We start from the raw sequence: 24016 nt of genomic DNA on the forward strand, positions 1-24016 counted from the left end.
TCCCCACCTCTGGGAACCTGGCTGTACCTCTTCCATGCTAGAGAGATTAAATTGGCTATTGGACAGCAATATTGGAAGAGATAGTGGGTTCTCATCCATTTGGTAACAAAATAGATTGTCCAAGTTATACCTAAAGTTTTGATTTATGAATATTGATCTCATAGAAGGGGTGCTTGGAAATAGCCATGAAGTCATTGTGTTAAGTAAGATCAAACTCCCCAAAAATGGAGAAAGGAAGAAAAATTAGGTCTGATAGATCTAATCTGGATAATGAACAAGAAATTAAGTTAAATATCTATGGACTGTTTGAAACAATTCCTACAAGAGTCTCACATGTTTCTTGTTCACTCTTCCTTTCAGAAGTTCTTTCAACCAAACCATGAATCACTTCCACCACAGGAGTCTATTCCTCTATGTTTGACTCAAGATTTTAATAAGATTTTAATAAAGTCCTTAACTTCTAAAGGGGCAAAAGAGGACAATCCATTACCAAAGAGAAAATATTGCTATCATATGGGCACCGATGTATGTCCAGAGGATGATGAAAAACAGCTTGTTTATTAGTTTGTTTTCAATCAATGCAGAATTTCTCCCAAGCCCTTCTTTCCTTGTCTTCCTTCATGGTCTGTCCTGCTTCCTTCCTCCCAGAAATTTGGCTCTCAACCAGCTGCCCCATTTTATACCACCTGTAAAAACTGTCAAATCTAAAGGGTCGTGGTCATTCTTGGAAGTAGCTTTAGGTTCTTCGAAGTCGAGATGTTTATGATAAACAGACTCTCATCTTGCTTCTAATACTCCCATTTTATTGTGTATGTTTGATGTCCTTTACTACCAGGGACCCTGATCTCTGTTCTTTTATTGGAAAAAATAAATTTTCTGAAGTGAGAGAATGATGGTACAGAAAAGAATTCAGTGACAATAGAGGGAAACTGTCCTGTAGAATTTAAAATTAGGTCATCACCATGACTGAACACTTAAAACAATTTTGGGGGAGGAGAGATATTTAATAAACAGTCTTCTTTTGTCATAGGATTTGCAAAATAGTGAAGTACAGCTAATAAACACAACTTATTTTTTTCATTTCCAATTTAAAATGAAAGAGTCCATCTCTAATAGTATATAGATATTTTTTGTTGGTTTCACATCAGGTTTTTGCTTTAGCTTATTTTCAAAATGATCTGATTTGTTTTTCAGAAGCAGAATTGCCCAACTTTTGGAAACTCAAATCAACAAAAAGACAAAAGTATTTTTTATTTTGTTTCACTTGTTTTAGTGTAAATATATATTTTAAAAGAAACAATACATGCAACTGAAATTATATGGATTTAGGCAGTTGTCAATAGTCATGCTACAGTGAGACAATCTTTTTTTTGGAAATTAACATTTTTAAAATTACCATCTACTTTTTATATTATCATTAATTTTTGACTCTTTTCTCAGAGTAATTGATGAGAGTACAACTAAAAAATTAATAAAGGAAAAATAAAATAAAGGAAAAGAGATGAAAAATGGATGCAAATACACACACAGGTCATGGGCTTTTAGTTGCAGACATTGTTACATTTGGCTCTAAGTCCTCTGTTAGAAAAAAAGGAGATATGGTCAGTTGCATAGTTCCCATTATTAGACAAGAAGAAACATACTAGGTCCTCAAGGGAATAAAGCTGCATGTTTCTTGTACTCATTTTTCATGGAAATCAGTCTGGTGGGGCCTCAGGAGAAACTCTGAATGATGTCATACATACACAATATACTCAACTGGCGTCCTATAAGCAAGGATTGAGTCCCCTGTAAAAATCAAGGTTGCAAAAAGAAAAAAGAAAAAAAATCAAGGATACAACACTAAAACACACTCAAATTGAGACAATTTGTAAGCCCAAGTCATCATCTTTCTGTCAGTCTAGCTTCGTTGGGGGAATGAATGGAGTGCTTACCTTTTAGACCACTTTTGTTATAGCTGGAAAATAAATGTTTCAATATTGTCTTTTCAGTGGGGATGTAGAAGGCCAGTGATGTGATGAGGTGGTTGAAGGCAGATTCATTGTCCTAGGCCAGAAAGTCTGAACCAAGAATTGGATGTGGATTTACTGTAATCAAGTGATGAGTGAGTAGCTGTTACTCTTCTCTTATTTTCCAACTGAGGAAGGTTCTGAGGGTGAATGTAGACATAACTTATCATTGGAAAATGTGTCCAGAATATAAAGAAAGAATTGAACATTCCCCTTTTGCCAACAGAGAAGAAGCCCATCCAGATGGAATCATTTTCATGAGTGGCCCAGATTCAGATGGAACAGCTTTGGGGCAGAGCTTTCTCACTCAGTGATGCCTATTCTTGTCTATCTTTCCTAGTCTGAGTTTTGTGAAGTGACCAAGTTCCAATAAGAGGGAGCTACGTACTTGTGATATCTGAGGCATTTACCTGAACTGTGCATATCTGAACCCCTCTCTGGAATCCAAGTCTCAAGCCTATCCCTTAACTCACAGGTAAACAACATCCTGACAAAGATTAGCTATACTTCTTTAGGATACAATAAAATGTTTAAAATTAATTTTAAATTTTAAGAGGTTCCTTCGTGTTTCCCATTATATACTTTCCTCTAACCTTCATGGGGCTTGTTTTCTCCCTGGAAGGACATTTTCAACCGAGAACTAGATATGTAATATCCAAGTTTATTCAAACATAGCAATACAAATCTGCTTCAATGTATGAGTGATTGATTGAAATGAATAGAGAAGGCATTCTTGAAAGAGAAACAATAAGACATTTTAGATCTTCATGACAAGAAACATTGTGTAGAAGGTGAAAGTCTTTCTGAAGCTCCCAAACCCACCTGTTCCATTTGGCCTTCAGTGGGCTGAGAGACATCACCTCAAGAGTGAGAAACAATTACCTCCAAGGAAGGAAAGACAACTAGTTTCAATAAATCCAGAATGCCCTTGCTGATGAAGGAATTAGTCAGGATTGATGTTAACTTCATGTAAATGCATGGTCTAAATCTGTATTAGACATCTGCTTGAAGAATCAAAACTTTAAAAGCATAAAACTTCACTGTGTGTGACCTCTCTTATTTTTAACTTTAATCTTTATGATTTCCAACTGCTTATAGATCATGCAGGTGTATTTATCCCACCAGAAAGAGTGAGAAGAACAAGCACACATTGATGATTGCATAAAACTAGAAAGTTTCATACTAGAAGACATATCTATGTAAGTAATATTTCCCCATATTTATCCCATAGAATGCCATTTAGCATTATTAAATTTTATATGGAAATAAGCTTGGAAAGGAGTATTCCATTTAATTTAACACAGTTCTCTGAAGAAAAAGACAAAACAAATTGACTCCTGGAAAGCATAACCTGCTGTTCAGGTTACAGAAAATGTATTTTCATTCCTAAAATCAGAGAATAAATAGATGTTAAAAGACTAATTGAATTCTAATATACAAGTAGACAATACATTACTTGCATTGGAAGGAGTCAAAATTGGGAATGGTAAAAATCAACAAAGAACATTTATCTTTATCTCATTAGAAAGCTGAATTGGAATAGAATACATTCCATTGTTGTTTGGTGGGCCAAAGAGTTTGGTGACAATCTTCACTTGGGCAGCCAATGATATCTTTATATCTGCCAAAAATCTCTCTTGCTTCTGGGTACAAACAACGAAATACTTGAAAGTAAAATAAGCATAATACAACATGTGTAAATAATTAATAATTGGGTACATTTTGAAATGGCATAGCTTGGAAGAGGAAACTTATAAAAGTACAAGGGTGGGATAGCATAAAAATGTTATGTGGAATTCTCAGAAAAAGTGCAGATGATGTTTAAAATACAATTCCTTTGGTTTGGTCATCTTCTTCTTGGCCGTTATTATAAGGGGAGGGAGCTAGAAATAAACTTATCTCCAGATGATCCTCCTGGAAACCTGCCTAAAAGAGTGATATGTGGATTTGAAAATAAATAAATTGGCAGATTAGGGTAGAACAGTTTCCAGGAGCTGATCCGTGACACTTCTATCTAATAAGAACACTGAACTCAACTGTGTTCCTTATCAAAAGTCAACCTGGAGCCATTGTGCAATCAGCCCAGGAAGAGCCAAATCACCCACCCTTTCCCACTGAATCACATGCTGTTTTCATGGCACTGATTTATTTTACAACCTAGAACTTCTCACTAGTAACACAAGTGTGCTCCTGCTCAAGCAGAACTCACTGTATTTCTGAGTTGCTGTGTGTGTGTGTGTGTGTGTGTGTGTGTGTGTGTGTGTGTGTGTGTAGTTCTTTGAAGGAGTCCACATAGTAGAGGCTGGGGATTCTTAGTGAACATGGCCTACTGGCCTGGAAAGCACTTGATCTGAAGGATCCAGAGACAACATTATCCACTTGATACAAAAGGTACAAGTATTGTACCTGTCTCCTATCTTAGATTTTAACTGCATTTGAAGCAAATGCAAAAGATCTGGGTATTCTGAGTCTTCCCCTCCCTCTTCAGCAATAAAATGTGTGAGATGAAGTCCATACTTGCAGAAGCCACGACCAGGAAGGCAGGTAATTGAAAACAAAAGAGAAGAACAAGAAACAGATGACAGTTCTGACGGTGAGGGAGTGTGGCCAAAGACTCAAGGGTGTGAGGAAGTCTTTGGACAAACTCTCTTACCTTCCTAGGAGGGCAGGGTGGGATGCTGTGTGTGATCTCCTCTGCCTCCAGAGCTTTCCCTTGGACAGTTCCCACATGTGGCCAAGCTGTTCAACCTTTAAAGGACACTTAAATTAGATTAGGTGAACTTTACTCCAGTTTGAAACCATTCAAGATTCGTCAAGTATTTCTAAATATTTTGAATCCACTATGTAGTTTAAAGTGACCTGATATCAGGGGTGTGGGGCAGGGGGTTAGGGAGGAAGGATTCACATTTCCGTTACAGTAAACCACGACAGTGTTATTGCCTAATATCGTGTGTATGTGCATGGTGGGGTTTCTTTTTTTTTCCCCCTTCTTAAGCAAGTATTCAAATCTCCCAAGAATAAACACTCAGCTTCAAAAATCCTTGTGGTAAGTTAATACTTTTCACATCTGCCTGCTTACCAGTGATGTAAGTATGTGTCAAACTGAAACATATACATATTGTAGACTGATGCTTTATGTTCTGGGAGAGACTCATTATGCTGGTATGGGAGAGTATACAAAAAGAAACATAAATGGCATGTAATGATGAAGATTTTATTAAGATGGGGAAAATATCTAGAGTCATGAGGAAGATTAGAAGAACAACAAATGGAAAAGGACACTCCAAAATTTGCCAAATTGATGTGCCACATATTTGTAATGTTTCTCTGTAAAATATATATTTTTGATTCACTACAGTGTATGCTTCTGAATATCCAACATTCTAAAACCTATGGGACATTTGAAAATATTTATAGTATCTGAAATGGTGTTGCAATGTTCAGCATATTGTTTGGACTCAAAAGCAAAACAGAAAATTTCTGATGGCACTAATAGGACTCTCCTTACATATACGATTTTGTCATTTAGATGTCTGGGCTGATGCATGAATAAACTAGGGAACAAAATACAGGCATAAACATGAGATCTTTACATTGAAAGTCCCAAATTCTAAATAAATTGTAGAGACCCCTGTGAGAAGCAACTTTTGAGGCAGGGAGTACAAATGAGGTGCTATGACCCTTTGTGGAATAGTTTTTTTTTTTTCCCCACTTAACAAAGGGCTCCAAATCTAACGGTCATCACAGGCAATTGGGCAATGAGGCATCAAAGGTTTCTGGGGGAGCAGAGATGCTGCCAGAGTTGACACTAAATATGTCTGTAGGTTATAGTCCAAGTGAAATGAATCATGGAATGATGGAGAAAGTCACCCATTAAAAAATTTCTTTTGTGGTTTATCTTGCAACTACCTTGGAACACGATCATAGGTAGCAATTTCTTTAAAGATATAGCCATGCTGGTGTCTTCACACAGAAAAGGAATGGCATGACAATAACAAATAGAGAACTAAACTACAAAAATTCTGTTCTGTTTGACATTTAGTTTCTTGTGCAACATCATAGGACACAAGGAAAAACTCTAAGATATCCAGAGGGGTTCTCTGATGAAGCAAACCAGCTAATGGCACATTATGCCTTGTGTTTGGCTAAATACAGAATGGAAGAGCATTAGTTGATTCTTTTCCATAATTGGAGGCTTTGCTGGCTAGCAGAATATTGGCTAACCTGATAATATATATATATATATATATATATATATATATCAGGATTATCAGGATATAGCAGGATATAGCAGGAAAGCTCAGACATTCCTACTGCTATTCTTTATGATCTCACCAAGACAATAATGGCTGAACTTGAGACTCTAAAGAAGCAATAAGTGAAGGTTAAGTTTGAGTTATAAACTACTTATCTGAGCACTGATGACGTCTCTCAGCACACCCAGAAAGTCTTTTGGAAAAGGCTTGGAAATGGAGCATTTAAAGAAATCTCTAATAATTTGTTAAACTATTTGAGCAGAGATTTCAGTGGCTATGCATGACAAAGAATATAGAATATATTCACTTCCTATTAATATGACAGATATCTAAATAATCAAGTTACAATCAGAAAAGGTTTATTTTGGCTCACCATAGTGAAGGCTTTAGTCCATGGTTAGTTGACCCTGTTGTTTGGAGGCCTGTGGAGAGGTGACACATTATGGCAGAGAATACATGATAGAGAAAAACTGCTCAGTTCATGGGCAGAGGTGCTGGAGTCCCACTATGTCCTTCGAGGTCATACCCCAAATGATCAAAAGATCTCCTACTAGGACCCCTGCTGGAAGGTTTGTTTTATGTTTTGGATGTCAAGTATCTCCCAAAAGCTCATGTGTGAGAAATGCAAGAAGATTCAGAAGAGACATGATTGGGTTGTAAGAGTCTTAAGCCAATCTGTGAATTAATCTCTGATGGTTTTAACTGAGTGGTAACTGGAGGCAGGTGGGGTATGGCTAGAGAAAGTGGTTCCTTGGGGATTTATATATATGGGGTATATATTTTGTATACATTATGTACATTTTGGAGAGTGAGGTCTCTCTCTGCTACTTGATCTCCATGATGTAAGCTGCTTCCCTCTACCACACTCTCCTACTATGATGTTCAGCCTCATCTCGAGCCATGAGGAATGGAGCTGGCCTTCTATGGACTAAGACCTATGAAACTATAAACCCTTAAGTAAACTTTTTCTCCTCTACAGTTGTTCTGGTCAGATCCTTTAGTCACAACAGTGAAAACACTGACTAAAACAGTTCTACCACTTCCAAGAGCCATGGCTAATGACCAAACCTTTAACATGGGCTTTGGGGCAACATTCTAGATACAAACTATACCATAAATTTGATAAAAATCATTTAGGAAAATCATTATACAACAACAGCAACAATACCAAAACTCAGCAGCAAAACATATTCTGGGGAGGAGTTAGAGTCTGATTTTGAGTTGCTACACGGTATTAGTTTACATGTGTAATTCTCAATACAAAGTTATGAGACATGCAAAGAAACAATAAAATATGGTTCATACACAGGCACAAAAGCAGCCAATAGAGTTTGTGATTGAGGAAAACCAAGCATCAGACTTACTAAAAAATTGTAATCAGATAATTTACATATGTTCAAATAACAAAATGAAATTTTTTTCTAAAAAACTAAAGTAAATTTATTAGAGGACATCAATAGACTAAAATTCATAAGAAAGAACCAAATAGAAACTCGAGTTTAAAAATACAAGAACTAAAATAAAGAATTAAACACACAGGTGCAAGAGCAGAACGGAAGATGGAAGAATTGGCAAACTTAGAGATATGACAAATTTTTCTTTAAAATAAAAGAAGAAATGAAGACATTCCCAGATACATTAAAATCCAAGGGAGGGACTGTGACATTAGCAAACCTGCCATATAAGGCATAGTAAGTAGAACACTTTAGAATGAAATTCATAGGTAAAAAAATACAACTAATTCAAATCCACATGAGAAATAAAGAACACTAGTAAAAACAAGCATGTAAGTAAATATAAAAAATAGTGCAAATGCGTTTTTGTTTATATTTTTTCCTCCTGATTTGAAAGAAAATTCTATAAATTAGTCATAGTTATAAGACTCTGTTGTTGAGAAAATCCTATGTAAAATTTAATTTTATGAAACTGATAGCACAAAAGAGAGGGAAGGAATAGAGTCATGTAAGAGGAAAGTTTGTGTGTATTATTTAAATTAACTTGATATTATAATTTGGATGTTAAGTGCCCCTTAAAGGATCATGTGTTAGAGAATTGGTCCCCAGCCTTTTTGGAGGTAGCAGGATTTAAAGGGTGTGGTCTAGTAAGAAGTCCCTAGGTCACTGTGAGCATGTCTTTGAAGGAGGGTAGAGGAACCCCAGTCCCTTCCTCTCTCTCTAACCTTCTGGCTGTGAGATTAATGATTTTGCTCCATTGTATACTTCCTGTTCTATACTACCTCACCACAGGCCTAAAAGCAACAGGGCCAACTGATAATACCCTGGGACACCCCAAAACTGAAAAAAAAAATAAAGAAAATACAAGGGAATTATAATTATACTCTAAAAATAGTTAACATAAAAGAAAGCAGCAATGGAGGAATAAAAACAATCAAAATATATATGACAGGAAAAACAAAAAGCAATAAGATATAAATTGTATCTCACCAGCAATTCTAATAAATTCAAGTGGATTGATTACTCCAAGCAGAAAGTTTTGAAGAAGAAGGAAAAAAAATCCAATTTTATCCAAGACATAACACCTTTTTCAGCCATCAGTGAAATAAAAATCAAAACTAGAGAATATAGTGGTTGGCTCCCATTAGGATAACTCTAATTAAAAAGACAGTAGCAAATGCTATTAAGGAGGCAGAAAAGGTGGAATTCACATAAACTGCTGAAAGAAATATAAAATGGCACAGCCACTCTGGAAAATTAGTTTCAAAGCTACTGAAAAATTTAAATACTGAGTTACTATGTTAGCTCTTCATCACTGTGACAGATACCTGAGAATAACAACTTACGAAGAGGAAAGATTTATTTTAACTCACAGTTTCACAGTCCTCAGTTTCATGGTCCATGGTTGACTGGCTCCATTGCCTTGGGCCTGCGGTGAGACAGGATATCATGGCAGAAGGATGTAATGAAGGAAAGTTGCTCAGCTCACAACAGCTGGAAAGGAGAAGGGTGGGGTGGGAAGGCTACCACATGAGGGAAAGAGAAAGAGGCTAGGGACAAGAAATATCCATCCAGAACATGCTCCTAGTGACCTACTTCCTCCAACTAGGTCCTATCTCCCACAGCCTCTGCCATATCCCAGTGGTCTATTCATTTTTCAGTGGATCAATCCACTGATGAGGTCAAAGCCTTCACAATCCCATCACTTTCTAAAAGTCCCACCTCTGAACATTGCTACATGGGGCCACACAAGTCTTAGGGGGACATTACATATATAAACTGTAAGTTACCATATGGACTAGCAATTCAACTATTAGGCATAGACCATGCCCCCAAGTTAAAAACAACATTCTTTTAAAAAACTATACATGACTGCTAATGTCACAATTATTCATAATAGTCAAATAGTGGTAGTAACCACATGTCCATCAAGTGATAGACAAAATGTGTATGTCCATATTGGGATATTATGTAGCCATAAAAGTAAATGAAGTACAGATACATGTTTCAGCATAAATGAACCTTAAAATATTATGCTAAGTGAAAGAAACCAAACACAGGTCACATATTATATGATTCAATTTTTCTGAAATAGAATAAGAAAATGTGGGAGCTGAGATCAGGAGGGAACTGGAGTGACTGCTAGTGCCATGAGATTTCTTTTTGGGGTGATGAAGATGTCCTCAAATTCAATAACACTCATGTTTGTGCACCTTTGTAAGAAATCTAAAAGCCACTGAATTGTACAATATAAAGCATGATTTTGTGGTATGTGAGTTCAATCTCCAATTTTAATAAGTTAGACTTACATGAGCGCATATAAAAACATCTTAACCTGATGAAGAGAATCAGTCAATAAATAATTTTATTCCCGATGACATCTGTCGGTCATTTTCTTCATACTTTTACTTAGTCTTTAAAATGGCAGTTTTTCCATTCTGAAAGATAATCATCGGAGCACTTAACATTAAAAATGTAAAAAAAAAAAAGACAGAAAGTATCAAAATAATAATGAAACAGAAGAATCATTGAAAATAAGAAAATGTCTTCACTAATATAAAAATATCTCTATATCTGACAGAATCAAAGTGAAGATTTAGTGCAAGATATTATTGAGGAATTCACCAAAATGAAATAAAGGGCTTTTTAAAACTTAATTCAAAGAGTAGTAAAGAGCTATGCTAAATAGATCAATAGGTTACAACATATATCTAATGAAAGTTTTTTCTCATAAAAGAAGTGGAATTAATGTTGGAAAATAAAATTTGAGTATTGTTCATAATTGAAGAATTGCATTTTTATAGTGAAAGCATACTGTGAATAATGAACAAGATAAATACAATTAAATCTATAAGTAGGTATATATTTGGGAAAATGACACATTCTTAATACAGAGAACAAGAGCAAGAATACAAGATATTGTACAGTTAAAAGGTCTCTTCTTCCACCACTCTGTACTACCAATATTCACAGGCCATACAGATCCAGGGCAAAAAAAGAGAGGGGGTGGGGAGAGAGAGAGAGAAAGAGAGAGAGAGGGGGGGGAACCCATATTACTGGGCTTATACCACAGGATTAAGACATCCCAAAGTAACAATTTAAAATTCAATTTTATTTACTTTTCAATTATTAGTTGGGTGGGCACTCATGAATAGGATGAGATACTAAGCAGTTACATTTTTCTCTTCATTTCTAAAACTATGGAACAGTTGATTATTTTGCCATGCTACATATACACAAGTTCTTAATAATATTTAAAAAAATTCTTTCTGGGATGGGCATAGTGGTGCAGTCCTGCAATCACAGAGACTAGGGAAACTGAAGCAGGAGGATCACAAGTTCAAGACCAGCCTCAGCAGCTTAGCAGGGCCCAAAGCAACTTAGTGAATGCTGGGATGTGGCTCAGTGGTTAAGCACTGCTGAGTTCAATCCCTGGTACCATAAATAAATAAATAAATAAATACAAATTTTTTATGGCTCTGGCACTGTTTTCCCATCATAAAATAAAACTTTTCCCACACACAGATTTTGCACATGATCTCTTCATCAACAATGAAATAACCAATGATTCATTCAGAGACCTGTAGGCACAGTTAGGTTTATAAGAGGCCTGGCAGCTTATTAAAATAAAGTAGTCTTGGAATTGAGCTTAAACTAGTATTTGGCCTTGAAAGATAGAATGCAAAAGTGTATTTTTCTGGTTGGACTCCTATAAAAAATTGCTGTGAACTTAGAAATTTGTTTCTAGAGGCTGGGAAATTACAGATCAAGGTGCCAACTGGTTTGCTTCCTGGCAAGGACTCCCTCACATGGTAGAGAGAAAGCTAGAAATATTAGTGAACTTTTAAGAAGAGACACTAATCTCATCTATACTAAGTACTCTTTAATCCCAATTATCTCTAAAGAACACATCTCCAAATAACATACTTTGGAGATTAGGGCTTCAACATATGAATTTAGGGTGGGAGGTTCACAATCATTCAGTCAATGACATAAAGTAAACTACTTGAATCTAGAAACTCTCTGATAGCTTGATTACAATTTTCATTTTTGCTCTTTAGGTAACCTTCTGGTTTCCAATAGCAATTTTAGGAAATCTACTGATTTAGTACCTAAAAGTTATCTTTTCTCCATTTGTGGATGTTTGGCTAAATAACACTAAACAAGCATTAAAATCAATGACCATATTCAATCCTAAACATTTCTTTTCTATGTTTTCCATTATAAGCCAGGAAGAATAAGACTCAAGATTTCTAGTATTATTGAAATATTATATAACATGTATGGCCCTGTTTAGAAAGTATAACACTGTAGTTGATAGAATTTACTGATCACTAATAGTTGGTTCTCAATTAACAGAATGAACAACAAAGTTAAAAATTTAAAATTAAAATTCATCCAGAGTTTTTGGTTGGGGTATGATTATTTTATTGATGCAGTATACTTATACATACTGATGGAATTCATCATTCCATATTCACATATACACAAATGTAATTTGATCAGTCTTATTGTCTAGGACCTTCTCTTTCCATTCCCTTCTCTTTCAGCCTGATTTACTTGCTTTTTTCCATTGATATTATTATTAATATTATTATTTTTTTATCATGACTCTGCTGAGATTCCCTAAATACTGTGCATTAAGCAAAGCACCAAATACATCATTTGAAGGGGATAAGGAACTATCTAGTTTCCTTATGTAGGTCTTTGGTTCAATTACTTCCTGTTCCCCATATGCAACTGGGGGTTCACCAGATTCATGCAAAGGGAAAGCTCAAAAGATCTGTTCTTTGCACATGGGTATACTTATTGAGGTCTTTCTGAATGGATTTGCAGAACAGAGAGTGGCAGAACTGGAAGTAAACATGGTAATTCACAAAACATTGAAATCATGCCATGGTTTGTCACATTAGCTATCTATGGAAAGATAACACACATGTGGAAAACTGGGGAAAAATGAATGCATCATGATTGTATTCTTTTGGACATATTAAAGAGTAAGTCAGAAAAGACTCATTCCTTCCCCTTCAAGAATCTCAAAATGTAAAACTCATGCAGAAAACAGTCTTTACATGAGGAAACAGCATGTGAGTTCATTTCATAAGATGAGAAACCATCCTCAATGTGAATGTTGACATTTGGACATTGTCAGAAAGTTAGAAAATCTTCAAGAAGAAGAGAAAGTCAGGATTCACTTTTTAAAAGTTTTTTCTTCCAGGAAAAGTTGGAAGCTTGCTCTCATAACCCAAAGACACCATTAATAAAGCTTTGCAAACTGTGACGTGTTATACACCTCTGCCTTCTAGAAACTGAGACCACAAAAAGTTTCAGGTATATGCACTAACTAGGAGAACATACACGTAGAATGCTGAGTGCCATGTTCAGGAATCTCCATAGCAGTGTAATATATATATATGACCAAATATTGGATAAATAAGTTGTGATATTTACAATAGAATATTATGTTACAGTGAAAATAAATGTACTATGGTACACAAAACAAAGTGGAAGCATCACAGAATCTATAAGCAAAAAAAAAACTCACTTTGACTTTACTGAAACTGCTGATAACACAGACTTAATGATTAACAAACAATGTCTATGTTTCCTTCTTATGTTCACATCATCTAAATCTTAGATTATGAGTTTCTTGGCATGTAGCCTGTGTTCTACGCAATGCTGTGTATTTGAACCCCAGAGGTGATCCTCTCTGTTGAAGTGTGCCCTATAATGCATATCTAGGTGAAGCAGAGAGCTGAAATATTTAGACCCACACGGATGATGAATGGGCTAATTATTCAAATCAGTCCTAGGGGATCTTTCTGTAGAGTTTAATATAGAGAACTGAAATAGCTAGGCCACATTGGCTGAAGACCAAATGTCTTAGTCATTTTGGTATGCTATAACAAATACCTTAGGCTGGATAAATTACAAATGATAGGTGTTTATTTCTCACAGTTCTGGAGGCTAAGAAGCTCAAATTTGAGGCACCGGCTGATATGATGTCTAGTGACTGTCCATTCCTGGTCGATAGCACCTTCTATATATCCACATAGTCGAGGGGCCTTACAGGCCTTTATTTTTATAAGGACTCTAATCTTATGCATTAGGGTTCTGTCCTTATGATCTAATCACCCCACAAATGTCCCACCCCTTGATACATTCCACTGGGGAATAGGTATTACTATATGAGTTGTGTGTGGTACACAAAAATTCAGACCATAGCACTAAATGAGATATGTCATCATCAACAGAAGGAAGATTCCTTTCACAGGTCAGAGATCTCAAGATCTGTGGCCTTCAGAATGACTTAACTGACTTTGAAGGAGCGAAAAGTAGTAAGGACTCACTTAGAGAAGATAACTTAAGTGGGTTCTGCCACACCAAGTGACATAATTTGCTAAGAATATAGCAATGATGGTAGAGTAGAGAAAAATGCAGGACTAGAGAAGTTGATGGTCCTTGGCTTAGTATATTCCATGTTGCTACTAAAAAAAAAAAAAAAAAAAAAAAAAAAAAAGGAAACTACCCAAGTCTGGGTAAGTTATAAAGAAGAGAAGTTTATTTAGGTCACAGTTCTGGAGGCAGAGAAATTAAGATTGGCTGACCACATCTGGCAAGGGCCTCATGCTGCATTATAACATGATAGATGGTTTCACATGGCAGAGTGGCAAGCAAGTGCTTTCCAAAGAAACCAAAGCACCAGCAGTCACCTTGCCTTATAACTACCTACTTTAGTAACTAGTACAGTTTCATGGGACCCACTCACACTCAAATACCTAATCCAGCTTTAAGAGGTCTAACCCAGTCTCTAGAAAGACAATCTTATTATGAGGGTAGAACCCCCATAACCTAATCACTTCTCAAAGACCCCACCACTTAACTCTGTTGCATTGAGGAATTAAGCCTTGATGTACGTTTTGGCATGGATAAACTACACCCAAACCATAGCAGTCCCCCCAAAGAACCTTGATTGATCTGTTCTTGCACCTTAGAGAAGATCACTTAGAGGGGCTTGTGCATATTTTTCCTCAAGCCATAAATTATTTTCTATTTCCTTAAAGTAAAAGAACATTTTTATTTTCACCAAGGGCTCTCAATTACTGAGTAATAACTCTCTGGCTAAGTACTTTATATGCTCTAAATGAATGAATGAAGGGTGCAAAATCATTGGTAATGATTTTAACGATTATTAATGATAAGATCCAAATCACTATTTGAGAGAGAATTCTAGCGAAAACTGTTTAATGACTTTTTCTGATTCTCAAAGGGCATTTCCAGATATTAGAGGTCTCCTGTTCATAATATCTTCAACACAAAGAGCAGGCAGTCCTATGAGGTCCTCTGACACTCTCTCTTGCCAAGAACTACAATGTTTTTAAAACCAGGCAGAGTATCAGGAGGTCATAACTTCCCACATGAAATCTCCACAGGGCACATACCCTACATGAACTATTATTTCTGTCTTTCTTCTCTTCTTCATACTGTCTGGCTAAGGAGCCTCCCTAAACTCCTATTTTATAGAGTCTCCAGCTGAATCCTGAGAGCCGACAATGACATCTACTTCTGCATGCCATCTCAGCTTTCTAGTCTTCCCAGGAGCACAAGTGAAATGCTGCACCCAAAGGCTTATCCTGGGACTGTCCTGCTGCTAAGAATTGGTCATATTTAAGATAGGTCAGGAGGCAAGCCTCCTCTGTTAGTAATTACTTTGTGTTGCCTGTGTAAAACAGCCAAAGAGCAATCAATATGATTGGGACATACAGGTAAGGGAGAGATGCCTGCAGAGGATAATGTCAGAGGGAGAAAGCCAAGCTTGTGGGATTTGCTGCAAGGTTGTCTCCACTCATGATATCAGAATGTGGTTGACTCCCACTTGAGGCAAGGGCCAAGGGTACCTTTCTACTCATAAAGACAAAGCTTGCTAGGCCTCTCATTGAGTTCTACTCTATTTTTTTTTTTTTTCGGACAATGTGGAATATACCAGTAGATTTCTTTCAAGAGAAGAGGCTGTTGTCTAAGACTTAAAAACTATGGAATCTTGTGTTTTTGCTTTCTTTTGGATATGTGATTTAGATTTTGCTAGAGGCTCCTGTCTTTGACTCTTTGACAATGTCCAAGAACCCTACTCCATGAGCCAGGATGGAGTCCTGAGGCATAAACTCTGGGGCAGGTTGCAAGACCAACCCGAAGGAGAAAATGTGTTTTCTTCAGAGTTGGCTGGGTCTTAGCAAGCACTGGTCAAAGGGCCGAAGGGTCCTTGAAATTAGGGCTGGGATATTGGTGCTTCTACTGCCAGGAAGGCCACAAGAAACAACCTCTGCTGTCCTCTGGTCAATTTAGTGGTATGTGGCAAATATTTCATTAAGTCTAAAAAACAGTTCAATTCAGAGAAATGCTAAACTTACACATGAAGGAGCTTATCCCTCTAAACCAGGACATAAAATCAGGTGTTTTACCTCAAAGGTAAGGATGACCATAAGGAAACAATCCAAGTGGGGACAAAATAGGAAGGTTCTTCTTCACCTTCCTCTCCTTCCTCCTCCTCCTCCTCCTCCTCCTCCTCCTCCTCCTCCTCCTCCTCCTCCTCCCCCTCCTCCTCCTCCTCCTTCTCTTCCTCCTTTCTCCTCCTTCTTTCTCATCTTCCTCTTCCTCCTCCTTCTCCTCCTCTTTTTGTTCTCCTCCTCCTCCTCCTCCTTCCTTCCGTCCTTCTTCCTCTTCCTGTCCTCCCCCACCCCTGCTCCTCCTAACATATCTGAGATAATTTAGGAACATCTTGAATTTCCTTGGAATCTGAAGTTAGCTTACCCCTTAAAGATTTATTTTCACTTTATGGATATGTACAACTTCTCCAGGTTGGACTGAAAAAATAGTAATATCTGATTTTAATGTCCTAAGGAAAAGGCTGAAGCTGCCACTCCTTATTTTGAGATGGTCCTATTCTTCAGGCTAGAGCCTCCCTTCTTCATGCCCACACATAATTTCTCAAATGCAAGGGCAACATCACTTTCTAGTGGGGCTTCCCTGAAAGGCAGGAGAATACAACTACTATCCTGGCAAATATGTAAGTTTGGGGCAGACAAAGGCCTCTGCAGCAGATGACAGCAGAGATATACAGAGGCCCCTGACTGTGCTGTTCTCACTAGCAGGTTCCTTCTTTGCCACTGGAGAAAGTTGAGACTCCTGTGGCTATGGTGACTCTCAGAGGTGAGGGCTTCAGCCCATACTAAGCCTTGTCTCTCCATACCAACTCCTCTCCCCTAGACCAGGAACTCCCCCTCACTCCATCCAGGACTGGTCAGAGTTCCATCCCTGCCTCAGAACCACTGTTCTAAGACCCACCTTAGTCTAGGGGTAAAATTCATACCCTGCCTTTCTCTAGCTCCATGGAGATGCTCTTAAAGACATCTTGAAGTTCCTTTTTATTAAAATCTTTCCACCCTGACAGATCATAACAACTTTGACATTTGAAAACACAGGGTTCAGGAACCTATATCTCCTTATTTTTAGAAAGTCTCTAAAATATATGAACAAATTGACCCAACACTCTTCCTAAAAGTGTCTTCTTGTTGAAAATTTGAAAATTTCATCTTGCCAGAAATTATCAGTCTTACAAGACTAATATTTTATATCCATGTTAATGCACTTCCAGCTGTATTTCGAGCACTGGCAAATGCAGAAAGGTGGCAAGAATGGCCACCTTACAATGCAGGGTAGGAGATTGATATAATGTTGCCCAACCCAGAAACAGTTACCCTGATGATCAACACCAACCTGTATACTTCCAGCTGGGAAATCTTACCTTCAAGTGTAGCAGAAGTGCCACTCACAGAAATAGGTCTGCAATTTAATCATCATTCAAATGAACATGCTTGGCATTTCAAAACAAAAACATTAAGTATTTAAAGCTTAAACTTGCTTATCCTTCACTTACTTCTTGGTCACATTCTCTTACATTATTTCTCCTTTTTTCTATGAGAATATTCAAAGACAAGTCATCCTTTTTCTTCTATCTAGGTATCCAGAGACACCCTGAGACCAAACAGAAGATTTTCCAATTGATAGTTTCTTGCAGATTCTGGCCTACATAAATGGGAAAGAGAAGAAACAAAACCAATTAATAACAAAACTGAAGCTTAATTCACTTCTGAAGATCTGACACGACCACATGCAAACAGGAAATGGCTCAACTGCTCGGATTAGAGATGGGTAGAGTTAGGAGTCCTTTGTCCAGTTGTTCGTGGAAAAGTTACACCTGCCCTCTCAGCCCTTTCTATTTGGCAGGTAGATAGCAGGGGCTAGGAAATGTTGAACTTTCCAGAGCTTCTGGTGATGTTTTTTTTTTTTTTAATCTCACTCATCCTTGTCATTTTTCCTGCATATGACATATGCTTTCTCTACACATGATGCCAAATCAAAGGAAGAATGATTTTCTTATGGGTATCTTATATGCCAGATTTAGGCACTTAGGGCCAAAGAGTACTCCTTAAGAAAATGACAGTCCAGCAGGTGAGCAAGACATACCAAAAATCTCAATACAAAGTCACAAGGGGGTGGAATCAGGAGTATATAGGAGACTGTGGGAGCAATAGAAGGACACTTAGCCAATTAGAGGAGGTGGGAGAAGGCAGTCAAATCGATACCCCTAGAGAAGTTGCTCTGGAGCTGAGTTACAAAGGAAAAGTAGGCAACACACTGAAAAAATACACATGGGAATAAAGAAGCACAAGCAAACATTGACTGAGCAGGATGGTCCAGGGAATTAGAGGTGATGCTAGAACAAAAAGGTGCAGAGGAGCTGTAGAGCTAAGAACAAAGAAGCAGAGGAAGTGAGACAGTGAAGGGCCTGAGTGCACCCTGGAAGTATGCAGCCTTGTTAATTGGTGTATGTTCATGGAAAAGCTTGACACAAGGAAGTGAGATGGCCAGAGAGATACTTCTAGCAACTACCTAGGAAAAATACATGAGGAGAGGAGGCAGTGGGGAAGAAGAAAATGGACAAGGAGACACATCAGTCATTACTATAACACTTCCAGCTAAGAGATCATACAAAGTGAATTAAGAACCCCCAGGGGTGGGTTATTTAGGAGGTAAAATTAAAAGGACTTTCTGAGTGATTAAATGGAAACATGATAGAGAGGAAATATTCAACTCCCAAGCATCTGAGCAGATGATTAAACCAACAAATAACCCATAGAATTCAGGAGGAAACTTATTTAGGGGCAACGACTGAGTATTAAGCAGAATGTGAAGGTGGCGTGGGACATTCAGGTGACAATGTCCGGTAGGCATCAGACAAACAGGTGAGAAGCTTGAGGAAAGGTCTGGCTGTAGAAATCATCACGTGAGTTTATCTGTACCTACAAGGGAGTTAAGGGCATATGATGAAATAAGCCATTCTGGAAGATGACTTGGAGTGAGGAAAGTAGATGGTTCTCCCTGCCTGTACTTTTGAAAGGATTTTTTTTTCATCTGTTCAGAATATCTCAGACACCAGATCTTTCTGACATGGACAGAAAGCATATTCATATCAAATTGGGATGTAAAAGATTGAAAGCATTACCCAGCCCTCTGGAAGCAACACTTAAGATATTCTGGCTATTGGGTTTTTTTTTTTTTTAATACAAAGGTATGAACCACCAAGAATGGAACTTTAGACCTAAAGAAAGATGTTTAAAACCAGGATGGGCACCAAAAAATATCATCTATCTCATTTCCCTTCTTGTTATATCCTTTCAATACAATCATCTTCTTTCCAGGATTCTGATCTCACTCAGTGGATTCCACTGCATTCACTATGACCAACAACTGTAAGGACTGATAAAGGAAAAGTTTATAAAACAAGTGAATTAAAACTGCATTAGTTTGGATCTACTCTCTTAATCATAGACTTGATGCTTTAATAAACTAATAATCTCTGTATTTCCCTGCTTCTTACTAAAGTCAGACAGTGAAGGATCTAAGTGCATCCTGTTGTTGTGGCTGAGTGTGTTGTAAAATGTACAATTTCTTCTCAATTTTATTCCATCTCTATGCCCAAAGCTTGGCAAAATGTCCCATCTTCTCTTGCAAAGACCACCTGTTTTCTTTAATGGAAAGTGCCTGTCACTCCTATACAAGACCTTCAAGACTAAGGAAAGGTGTATTTGGACAGAATATTTGTATTGAGCCCAAATTCAATGTGAAGCTCTAACCTCCAATGTATTAGGAGGTGGGGACATTGGGAGGCAATTATGTTTACCAAGAATGGAACTTTAGACCTAAAGAAAGAGGTTTAAAACCAGGATGGGCACCAAAAAATGTCATCTGTCTCATTTCCCTCCTTGTTACGATTAGATGAGGTCATGAGATAAAGACCCCATGACGGAATTAAGTGTCTTTATAAAGAAATGAAGATACAACAGTTTCTCCTCTCTGCCATGGGAGGATACAGCAACAAGGTAGAGATTTGTAAACCAGAATGATGGGCTCTAAGCATGCAGTGATCTTCTTAGTCTCAAGTACTATTAAAAATCTAAGTATTTGCTGTTTTCCCACATAGAATGTGGTAGTACTTTGCTACAACAGCCTGAACTGGCATCACACAGGTGATGGCAGAGCCCTAAAGGGTGATTTATTCATAAGATGAAGGGAATTTTGATGGCTGTTTGGATCACACCACCTCTCCTCTTGTACTTTTAGGATAAAATAAACTTTTCATCCTATGTAGCTCTTTATTTGTGTGTGGGGGGGAGTATTTTTGTTTTTAATAAGAGCAAACTATCTGCTCTAATATAAAGTAAAAATTGAGTGTTAGATCTGCCCCTTCCTCTAATAGGAACTTAGTAGTTCAAAAATTTTAAGGAATATTGGAAAGTTATTTTGTAATGATTAGAAGGTTCAAAGATGCAAAGCAAGTGTACCACATAATGGACAGTCATGAATTTTATCTAAAGTCTTCAAAAGAGAAATATATTTTGTATGATTGAGAAATCCTTGATGTTACTCACATAGTCTTTTGAATAATTGCTTATTGTTGTGTATGATATTCTCTGGACTATTTTCTTAGCCAGGAAGATTACATAACAAATTGAATCTCTGGGGGCTCTCTTTTATCTTTTACGCCTCCTTATTTACTTGAACCAACAGTGTCTGCCTTTTTGCAATCTTAGTTATGGTTAGTAAATCATATGACTTAATTTCTGTAATTATTCTAGACTCCTGATGTTTTTGTCAATAGCTTCACAAGTAGATATTTTTAAGAGTATAATATCTGCATACAGAGAAATTAATTAATAAAATGATAAAACTGATACAGTTTGACACTCAAAAGGTGGCAGTTAGCAAATCTTTATCTTTTCTTTATACATCATAAAAATACATGCACTTACATAAAATTGTTTTAAGTGGTTGAAAAAAATCATCAAACAGTAGAATATCACAAAATGGCAACTTGTCAGAACTATTCAAGGATAGACTTACTTTTAGTTATGATAGGACACCATGCTCACCTATGTTAGAAGGACTCAGCTAATCATTCTTCATCTGTATTGACCTTATTATTTTAGTTGTTTACAGACCTTTATTTTATTTATTAATATATGGTGCTGAGAATCAAACCCAGAGCTTCACACAGGCTAATCAAGCACTCTACTACTGAGCCACAACCCCAACCCCTTGGTCCTATTCTTATAAGACTCTTTCCTTATCATAAGATTTATTGGAAACTTATGATCTTCAAAATCCTGGGTTCAAATCTCCTGAAAACTAGTGAGGGGCTTTCCTAATATTGTCAAAGTCCTGGAGTTCACTTTGTCTTTCCTTGCTCTGTTCATACCTATCCTTCAATCAACCACTGCAATCACATTCAAAGCACTGATTGGCTCAGGCCTGGGTCACATGCTCTATTCCTAGGTTTGTAAATGGATCCACATCCCAACTATGTGGACTAAGAGAGAGGGTGGAGCAATCCCAAACAAAATATTAGATCTATTACCGAAATAAGGGGAAATAGGTGATAGAAAAACATACAGCAACCATCCACTGCAATTTGCCTCTTGGTTGCCTCACATTCATATACAAGTTTAGGACTATTATGTTATTATATATAGTAATTACTTTACTGTCTACATCCATAACTACCATGCTTACTCAATCCCTAGAAAAAGGAACTGAACTCTCATTTGATAGTATCATCACCCACACTTCAGTTTTAGGACTACTAAATGATGTGCCATCCTCATAACCAGGTATCAATACACCCTATATACAATGATGGAGAGAGGGGAAAAATGGCACTTGGATGGGAAATAGTAATAGTTACCATTTGATGCACATATCAACTTCTGTTTTGTTTACTTCTGGAACACAGTAGGTACAATGTTATATGTTGAAATAATCAATGAATACAGATTTGGACAGGAGAGCAAAGACCTCCTATCCTAGTAGAAGAATAAGTTCCTCACTCAGCTTCTGTTTGATAGAATGGCTCCTCCAGTCTTGAGATCAACTGTTCTTTTCTTTGGTAGAATCCTTTTGCTCTATTGTCTCCCCTGGCCATATCAGAGCATGGCATTGTTGAAAGTGATCCCATTAGTAGCCTATTTTTGTTGACAATATTTCTGAGTCCTGAGGGTTTCCTTAGAGACTAAATATTCATAGACAATTCCTACTATGCATTTAGAAATGTTTCATATTTCATCCAGTTCCAAATACTAAACTCCATAAGCTGGTAAAATTCAAAGGCAGATATCTTGTTGGGTCATGATCCTTGAAATTGGAATCAGCCTGAGAAATTCTTTTCTCAGTAATAAGATTAGTGGTTGGTCTATCTCTGAAGTCTTCTTTATAATGATCTTCATCTTTATACTGCTCCAGAGAAATAGGAAATAATAATTGAGGAAGGAAAACTCATCTGACACAGAGGCAGCAACCAAATGCATCTTAACACAGAGGGCATCATCCTGTTTGTCATGTAGGGAAAATGAGGTGCTTGGCAGTTATCTTAAAATGTTTCCCTCTTATTTTAATGGAATATTCAAATACAGTTTCTGCTTTCCTTATTGGGATTGCACTAATTTTTATTGAAGTATAAAATAAACTTTTCCAACCTGCGAAGATCCAGATTATCCAGTTTATGACTTTCTTATTCTCTAAGTTTCATGCAGAAAGATGTCCAACATCAAAGTTATACTTTCTTTCCACTCTGATTTCAGTTCTGGTGGGACCTTTATGAGTTTCTTTTGACAAGTGACAAAAGATGGTTCACATATTCCAGTATCCTACATTTCTCCTACCAAATGCCGTAATGTAGCAATATCTATATGCATATGCTTTAATGTCTGAGATTCAGTGATTTAAGATACTGCTACAAACCAAATGACTTGGGTCACCAACTTGTCAGCTGCAAATAAAGAGTTCTCAAATGTTTACACTGTAATTTCTCAGCTTAGTGCTTCATGTTTTAGGGTCTATTACTTAATGCACTTGACTCCTGGTAAATATTTCTTTGTCAGTGAAGATCCATCCATAAAGTGTCCAACATGGACATTAATTGACAAAATAGAGTCCAGGATTAAATATTTGTTTTTATATGTAACTGAAAGGTGGAAAAAAGGCATTATCAGCCTTGCCCTAATATGCACTCATCATTGTGACAAAGGGAATGTGATTTGTTCTTTGAGTAATATATGTCACTCAAAGTGATATTGCCTGTTTGTTAACTCAACAGTGAGCTAAAAAAAATAACTAGGAGGAAAACTTCTATTTAGTTTTTAGTCTCATTTTCAAATGCCATAGATTTTTCTGATAATTTGGATTATTGTTCAAAAATATTATTTTTTCCCTTTCTTGTATAGGTGAAATCTGTTTTCTTGACTCACTGAAGCAAGACATGGACCTATTTTCCATAGACTACAGGATATTAGTGGTCATGACACAAAGAGGTCTTAAAGGAACTTGTGCATTTTAGCTTTGCTCTTGTTCTTTGGTAATCTGCCATGAGAAGGGCTATCCATTTTAGCTTGAGCCCTAGCCTGAACAAAAACAAAGCCACTGAGATGAGTCCATTCTAGCTCAGCTGAACTGCAAGTCAGCCTACAGTGTCACACATGAGAGAGTAAATCCTTATATAGTGCACTCACAGCCTTTAAAATTGTTCATTAGGCAGCATTAGTTGGCAATATCTCATTGAATCATCCTGCAGTGGATTGTCTAGAATTTCTAAAATTAAAAAAAATATATGATCAGAATATGGGGCAAGGGATATTATCTTGAAATTTCATTTACAGAGTAAATATATTGTTCTAATTTAGATTGT

The 24016-nt window shown here is 36.9% G+C and overlaps 1 long non-coding RNA gene across 3 annotated transcripts; it reads right to left on the reverse strand.

The window, feature by feature from the left end:
• Positions 1 to 412: 412 nt before the first annotated feature.
• Positions 413 to 20959, reverse strand: LOC120891980 (uncharacterized). Of its 3 annotated transcripts, none has more exons than XR_013435048.1 (6): positions 17654 to 20959; positions 10029 to 10157; positions 9093 to 9148; positions 6639 to 6687; positions 4663 to 4757; positions 413 to 2149 (listed from the first exon to the last, which is right to left on the reverse strand). It is a non-coding gene; the product is annotated as an uncharacterized LOC120891980 (long non-coding RNA). The 3 variants fall into 3 exon arrangements; XR_005736581.2 differs by having other exon boundaries at positions 413 to 1788; positions 1935 to 4757; XR_005736580.2 differs by having other exon boundaries at positions 413 to 4757.
• Positions 20960 to 24016: the final 3057 nt, after the last annotated feature.

This window comes from Ictidomys tridecemlineatus, chromosome 2 (genome assembly GCF_052094955.1).
Source record: "Ictidomys tridecemlineatus isolate mIctTri1 chromosome 2, mIctTri1.hap1, whole genome shotgun sequence".
Classification (NCBI taxonomy): domain Eukaryota; kingdom Metazoa; phylum Chordata; class Mammalia; order Rodentia; family Sciuridae; genus Ictidomys; species Ictidomys tridecemlineatus.